Source organism: Portunus trituberculatus, chromosome 44 (assembly GCF_017591435.1).
Source record: "Portunus trituberculatus isolate SZX2019 chromosome 44, ASM1759143v1, whole genome shotgun sequence".
Classification (NCBI taxonomy): Eukaryota; Metazoa; Arthropoda; class Malacostraca; order Decapoda; family Portunidae; genus Portunus; species Portunus trituberculatus.
The window spans coordinates 9420508-9428868 of record NC_059298.1 but is presented as its reverse complement, the minus strand read 5'-3'; the positions used below and the strand labels follow the sequence as shown (position 1 = coordinate 9428868).

At 43.7% G+C, this 8361-nt stretch overlaps 1 non-coding gene across 1 annotated transcript; it reads right to left on the bottom strand.

The window, feature by feature from the left end:
• Window positions 1-7169: 7169 nt before the first annotated feature.
• On the bottom strand, window positions 7170-7242 carry Trnaf-gaa. Its single transcript has one exon. It is a non-coding gene; the product is annotated as a tRNA-Phe (tRNA).
• Between the last annotated feature and the right edge of the window lie 1119 nt (window positions 7243-8361).

Genomic DNA, 8361 nt, shown 5'->3' with positions numbered 1-8361 from the left:
AAGTTTTCCCCCACTAGAGTGACAACGTTCTCTCTGCCTTCGGGAATTTCTTGACTGGCGGCCTTCACTGAGTCGTATTGATGCTCCCGAGTTATACGACCCTTGTGTGTGCTCCCGATGATAGAAGTTTTGCTGTTTGAGCTGAATTGGCTTAGTTGATGGTAATAATAGTTGTGTCTTCTCAGTGTCACGCGTGGCCTCATGTATTTGTGATCCATCTCTCTGTTGTTTTTCACCTTTGTTCTCCTCCTTTGATATCGTTTCTCTTGGCTTGATTTCCCTTCTCTTACATTTATCCTCCGGTTTTATACTTTATCTCACATGTGTAAATCTTTTATTTTCTCTTCTCTTCATATCTTTTCCTTTGGCTTCCTTTGCCTTCCCTTCCTTCACAAATCATTATTCCATTTTCTCCCTTTTTTATATATTTTTTTCTTCTTAAAAATATTGAGCTGCAAGTGTTGCAATAAAAAAGCTAACAGGATGATTAGAATGGGGCCAAGGATCGGGTCTACCATTCATTAGCGTTGGTAATGACAATTGTCACGAAACTACTCAATTATACCGTTGCGTGATGCTCGTAACTCTGTGGTTTTCTGTTGCATCTGGCTTTGGTTAGTGTATAGTTTGGCATAGTTAACTACAAACTATGAATTGTAAGAACTGAAGAAGATGACGAGATAGTAAGGAATATAATTCATTTCCTCACTGCAAAATCTCACATTGTTGTATTTATGAAGTGTAAAAGCGGCGGTACATCAATTCTTAACAGCCGCGAAACCACGAGGGCATCACGCACAGCCGCCGCGCACTCTGCCACCCGACACATGCCCACCCGACCCATGTTTTGTTGTTCCTGGTCTCACGCCTTTGCCCTTCCTGCTCTTCCTGACCTCGCCGTCTCGTGTCACTTATTTTCGAGGTCGCCTTCCCGCCCCGCCACCCACGTTCTTGCACCTTCCTTTCCCGCGTCTGTCACTCTTAATAAATCTTTGTAATTACCACCGTGAGCTCGTACCTGCACCTCGCGGCCTGTTGTGTGTTTTGCCCATTTCCTCCTTGCTACTTATTACCATCGGTTGATTCTCTCTCTCTCTCTCTCTCTCTCTCTCTCTCTCTCTCTCTCTCTCTCTCTCTCTCTCTCTCTCTCTCTTTCTCTCTCGTGACTGATGACGTCATGACCGCACGCCATCGGCCGCCACTTGAGCGCAACTCACAATTTTAGGTAAATAGCTTCAACACATCTGGTATTTTGTAGTCTTGAGGTTTATTCATGTTATAATGAACTAAGGCATCCGAAATCGGAATACAAGCAATATCTATTGAGATCGGATAATAAAAAAAATAGTATTATGTGTCTTGACAAACCAAGATCAAGTCTGTATGAAATACGACTGGAGAACTGTCCCTGGTGTCGATTCTCTATTGAAGTAGAGATGTTGTGCGCGCCAAGCTTATCAGGTTTGTGCATTTGTAGGGTTCATTATCGTAACACTGAACAAAATATCTTCGTAGCATTATTTCATGTGTACAAAATAACGAAGATGATGCCGGTAAAGTAACTTTTAAACGGTGTTAAGCAGAGGCAGAGCTACCTAGTTATCTAACTGACTAACTAGTAACTTTCCAGCCCGTTTTCTTTGAACTCTAAAACGTAGTTTCACTAGAAACTACGTCGGAGATAGAGTCTGGTAACAGATTTCGGAAAACAGTAGCATTCTATATATTATTGTTTACTTTTTCAATGCTTTGCATAGGAAGGAAGGGTTGGAAGATCAGAGTTCCCACCGCTAGGAAACTGCCTCGAATCACCAGACGAGTAGTTAACCTCGCCTCAGCCAATGACTAGCAGCCGTGTGCGTAGCCTCGTTTTCTCTTGTCCTGTGACGTAAGCCAGCAGCTAGAGTCACCCCATACCATGTTGTTCGGCCGCGTTTTGTCCCTTTCCGTGATCATTACTCATTCATGGGCAGTGAGGCGTGTCAGTGCGTTGCGGTGCTGCGTTATAGAACTGTCGTGACTCAGCAGGGTGCTTAGGAGGGGGCAGAATACCCGCTGCTGGAGGTTAAGGTGTAGCGGTGTGTTGGATGGTGCAAAGAGGTTGTCTGCACCCATCCACCATCCGACATGCCATCCCCAGTCCCTCCTGTCGGCGCCCTCTCTCGCTTTCTTCTCCCTCACTGCATTCTTGCCTCATATCTTCGCTTCAACCTGGTGAGTGTTGATAAACCTTGGTAAATTTGCGGTTTGATGCAGTTCACCCACTTATTATCTCTTTTCGTTTCTTATGCCTAACAAGTGTAGTGTTATTGGTGTTAGAAATACTCCACATAGTGAGATTAACTAGGTAACTGTTACAACTTCACTGTAATTTATTGGATGAAACTATAATAAAACCGTAGCCTTATTATCTAGGTTGGATTACAATGGAATTCAACTCATCCTTGATTATTGTTATTTTCCTCAACGAACAGGCAGTAATTAATGGCTGATGCTGTATATTGAGCGCTAAGTTTTGATGTACGAGTAACAAGGTCGAACTTTACGTCTCTGCAGCTTCAGTATAACGTGTACTTCCAGCGCATTATTCCTGCCGGCGTCTCGTTTCTTGCATTGTTGCCGTGGCCTTGTGACTGATCAAGTGGTGGGCCGTGGCACGCCGTGTCTGCCGAAACTTTTACCTGCATTCTTGAGCCACATGGTGCGGGGATGAGGTTAAGGAAGAGGGGCGAGAGGTGAGGGTGAGGTGAGCTAGAGTGTTCGTGTCTGTGTGGGTGTAGTGGTATGTGTATCCTTCCTCCCCGTGGCAATTGAAATGTTAACTCTATCATAATAACTGAAACTCAAGGTTGTCTTACTTGTGGCCAGTCGAGTCATGATGTCATCTCTTTTATGCATGTACAATATCTTGCTGTTGTTAATGCGCTGCTAAGATGTCTAACAAACGTGTTCTAATAACTGGAACTCGTTCTTGTTTCTTTCCACCCGAACCATGATGTCATTTGATTAATTTATTATACTACATATGCAAATTATGAATATTCATACTAAATGTTTTTTTTCTAGCCTCCCAGGCTCTAGATGAATGGACTGGTGTATATTCGTTTAATGTTTATAGTGACAAGCTATGGATAATGTAAATAAGTAATATTTACAATTATTTAAACGTCCATACTCATATTTTCACTCACACGTGTTTCAGGAGTGGAGTTTTATGATGCAGCATAATCTTGATTGGTTTATGGTGATGGTAAGATGTTCATGGTGATCATGGTGACCTCTCTTTGATGAACCTGTACGGTGGCGGCGGTAGCAGCGGTCACACCTTCGTTATCCTCCATGTGTCTCTTTGCCTCGCATCTATGATTACTCTTGAATTGCTATTCATCTCTTTAATTACCAGCAATATTTAATGATATTCCTCCTTTACAACAAAAAAGTCACATGCATTGATAATATCCAGTACATAGCCATCCACTTCCCTGCTGTCCCTCTCCAGACCTCAGGATTGCAGAACGTAAGCCTCCAAAAGGCCCCACGTCTCCTCCCCGACATCCATCCTCGTGTCAAAGCTAATGAGGCTCGCCCGGCCCAAAGTGGTGCGTGCTTGCCTCACAATTACCCGCCTGGAGTCCCCACCGGTGATTACATGAGGGAGCAGCGAGCGGCGGCGTCGTGGGGTGGGAATTAGATGGTCGGGACGAACCGGTTCTAATGGAATTCGGGCCCTGAATAATGCCTCCCACTTTGATAATTTTATGTTCATTTCGTCTCGCCTTATAGTAGGTACATAAATGATGACCGTGTTGCTGGTTAGTGAGCTAGCGAAGGCCACACGCGGAGGGGAGAAGGAAAGAAAAAAAGTTAAACATCGACTAGTAAATCTTCCGTAAGCTGTATTTCCGTCGTAAAAATTGTAGTTTTCTCCTTTGTAATTGCAGCCGGTGTGTCTGTCTTTTATTGCCTCTCATCCGATTACTCCGTCCGTTATCAAATGATGGAATTACCCGTTTTCATCGTGCTTAATATCCTGCTTTATGAGAAGGTACGGAGCGGTTTTCGAAAAACTTGCTCTTATATTGACGTTTACAGTGATTATACACATAACTCCTGCACCTTACAAGCATCTTATTGGTCTTGTTGAAACAGACACGTGGCCTACTTTCGTCTCGTGTGCATCAGTTTGATCTTATATTGATATACGATCAGCCTCTGGATACTAAACACAGGTCCTACATAGAAATGTTCGTAAACGTATACTGTCGACTTCTTCATATAGACACATGTGTTGTATTCTTTAGTATTCTTTAAAGTTTAAACAATCACTCCTTTGATTCAGCAGACGAACACTTACGATTTTCCAAACCTACGCCATACACACACACACACACACACACACACACACACACACACACACACACACACACACACACACACACACGGAATCCTTCAGCCACTAGTAAAAAACCCACAAATGGAGCTTATGGGAACCGGGAATCCGAGGAACACGTAAAGGATTCCTCAAACACCAAAGAGATCCTGGAGACGAAGGACCCAATTCCTCTAAATAGGACCTGATGCTACTGATAGCCACTAATCCTCCTTCGCCCTGGCCTGAGTGACTGGTAGGTGAAGCGCGGACTCGTAGGCTTAAAGGACTCTGTGATTGGCCTATTGATCACTGGTTGCGGGGGAAGAAGGGTAAGGGAGTGAGGAAGAGAGGGAGAGGGACAGGGTGAGGGAGACACACAGAGAGAGGTAAGGGAAGGGACGCACCGCACGAGGCCAAGGGATTATCCATCACTCTGAAGATGCTTTCCTCTACTCGTGGTTCTCCAGAACGGGGATGAATGGAGGCGGAGGACCCTAAGACGATGTTTGGTACGAAAGAGAGCAGTGGTCAAGAGGATAAGGGACTGAAGGAAGGAAGAGAAGGATTAGGAATAAAGAAAAACGTAGATAACATGACAGAAGGTAAACAGTGTGTAACTCGATCAAAACAAAAATTAAATGGTAACGAGAATGCATAAAACGAAAGGAAATATAATAGGTTGGGGAAAGAAGAGAAGCACTAAGGAAAGAAAAATGAAGCGGAAACAGTGTGTAACTTGAAACAAAAGAAAAGGTGAAAACAGATAACGAAAGACAGCAGTATTCGAGGGAATATTGGATGGAAGAAGGAAGAGAAGGACAAAATAAGTAACAGTAGGGAAGGGAACGTGTGACAAACCACGGCACAAGAGTAAAACTGTGTATCTTAACAAAAACAAACAAGAAAGTGACAAATTACGGAGTCTAACGGAGTCTAGGTTCAATGGTGCGTTGAAAAAAAAGCCGAAGTAAGGAAGTAGATAATTTGGGATAGGAAAGACTAGAGCGAAGGTAATAGCTGTAGGGAGAAAGATGATAAAAAAAAAATGAAATTATAATGTCTCCTACAGGTATAAAAAAAAAAAGTGAGAGTTTGAGATGCAAACGAGGAGGAAGAGGAGGAGGAGGAGGAGAGGAGGAGAAGGAGGAGGAGGAGGAGGAGGAGGAGGAGGAGGAGGAGGAGGAGGAAAAAAAGAAAAAGAAGGAGAGAGAGAGAGAGAGAGAGAGAGAGAGAGATATTAGAAAGGAATAGAAATATGAAAGGAAAGAGGAAAGCGAGGAAGATATTGAAAAAGATTTAGATTGTAAGGAGAGAAATGGCGGTGGTGATAAAGGAGCAATGTGATGGAAAGGAGGAGGAGGAGGAATTAACTGGAAAGATATGAGTCCATTATTGTGTATCTCTCTCTCTCTCTCTCTCTCTCTCTCTCTCTCTCTCTCTCTCTCTCTCTCTCTCTCTCTCTCTCTCTTTCCTTTTCTTTTATATGACGTGTGTAAATACTTGTCTTTTGTTTGCACGTGGTGGGAGAGAAAATGTGACTCGTATGTGTAGTGAATAAATGATAATAATGAGAATGAGAAAAAGGGAGTAATGTAGCACGTTAATATTTACAGATTACTTTTGAATATTAATTATAATAGCTTACACACACACACACACACACACACACACACACACACACACACACACACACACACACACACACACACACACACGCCCTGTAGCTCAGTGGTTAGAGCGCTGGCTTCACAAGCCAGAGGACCGGGGTTTGATTCCCCGGCCGGGTGGAGATATTTGGGTGTGTCTCCTTTCACGTGTAGCCCCTGTTCACCTAGCAGTGAGTAGGTACGGGATGTAAATCGAGGAGTTGTGACTTTATTGTCCCGGTGTGTGGTGTGTGCCTGGTCTCAAGCCTATCCGAAGATCGGAAATAATGAGCTCTGAGCTCGTTCCGTAGGGTAACGTCTGGCTGTCTCGTCAAAGACTGCAGCAGATCAAACAAACAGGGAAACACACACACTCATATCCATCATCACCTTTCCTTTCTCCCCCTCAACGAAGAAAAAAAAAATGAAAAGATCAAAATCCTACTAATTTGCCATGGCCAACAACTGTAATTTATTTTTCTTTTGTCGGGAATAACCCCAACACTGGCCCCCTTACATCACCTCACGTCTAGGAAATCTTCAGGTCTTTGTGTGATCACTGGGCGGCGATACACTTACTTATTGGGAAACATGAGACGAGCGATTTACCTTTAGAATATTGCACCAACTTTCAAGGCGAGACAAGATAAACCAAATTACAGTAATCGGCAGGCCTGAATCTGTTACCAGGAACTGCCGACTCGTTTCCATGGTAACGCCCCGACTAGCGGGAACAGGACTAGCGTGTATAAAAAAAAAGGTGTTTGTGCTCCGTTTCCGTGCTAAGATTGTGGCTACCTGGGAGAAGATGGGAGAGGAGGAGAAGGAAGAGGGGAAGTGGGGATGGAAGTAGAGGTAGGAGGGAGAGGGGAATGAGAACGAAATGTGGGAGTATTGAGGGTTCAGAGGGGGTTGAAAGGAGCGGAGTCCGTGGGTAGGAGAGGAAGATGAGTGGATGATCAGGAGGCAAGAGAAGCAATAATTGAGTACTCGTTCATAGGTCGGTGGTTGTGCGAAGATTAAAAGTTTTGTGAGGACTAGAGAGAGAGAGAGAGAGAGAGAGAGAGAGAGAGAGAGAGAGATAATATTACAGGAAAGGGGAAACTTATATAAGAATAATTACATGTTGCTTCTCAAGTGAAAAACAAGGTTGCCCAGACCCGGGATCGAACCGGGGACCTTTAGATCTTCAGTCTAACGCTCTCCCAACTGAGCTATCTAGGCACTTACGAGAGAGAGAGAGAGAGAGAGAGAGAGATTAAACAACCAATCGTAATATATTTTCTATGAGACACACACACACACACACACACACATGCATGCAGATAGACAGGTGAATCACTCCCTACACACCTGACGATATGCACCAAAATATAGACTCGTGTTGCATTTATCCAAACATGCTTGCCGGTGACGCTGTTCCCTCGTTTTTCAAGTGTTTTATTCATGAAATCCAAATTGAAGCGTGTACCTGAATGGCCATCTATGTATGTATGTACGGAGCAGCTAGCTATGTGCGTATTTGTGATCCATGTCAGTGCATTTGTTAAACTCAGTAATCTTGATATTCGCGCTAGAGAGAGAGAGAGAGAGTGTGTGTGTGTGTGTGTGTGTGTGTGTGTGTGCGTGCGTGCGTGTTTGGATGTAGTTGTTACGTGGCTTCCTTGTTTGTCACTTGTTGATTGGATAGTGGTGGTGGTGGTGGTGGTGGTGGTGGTGGTGGTGGTGGTGGTGGTAGTAGTATTTCTTTTAATCTCTTAGTTGTGGCAGAATACAGTCGGTCAATTAGTAAGACAGAAAATTTTCCTGCATTTGTCTTCTACTGGTCGTTTCTTTCCATTAATGATGTTCCTCCTTTTGCCTTACGACTTTTAATCCGTTTGATGTCTTAAATATTGAAATATCAGACAGACAGGCTTAAACAGACAAACAGGGAGACATACAGACAGATTTCGAGCTCTTGGAAATATAGATTATCCCCTCCCTCTCTCTCTCTCTCTCTCTCTCTCTCTCTCTCTCTCTCTCTCTCTCTCTCTCTCTCTCTCTCTCTCTCTCTCTCTTACCCTTTTATTTCTCCAGTTTTGTTAGAGAGAGAGAGAGAGAGAGAGAGAGAGAGTATCTTTATTTTCCCCTTGCTGTTCTTAATTTGCATCTCTTGACGTTGTCTCTCTCTCTCTCTCTCTCTCTCTCTCTCTCTCTCTCTCTCTCTCTCTCTCTCTCTCTCTCTCTCTCTCTCTCTCTCTCTTACTCTTTTATTTTTCCAGTTTTGTTAGAGAGAGAGAGAGAGAGAGAGAGAGAGAGAGAGAGAGAGAGAGAGAGTATCTTTATTTTCCCCTTGCTGTT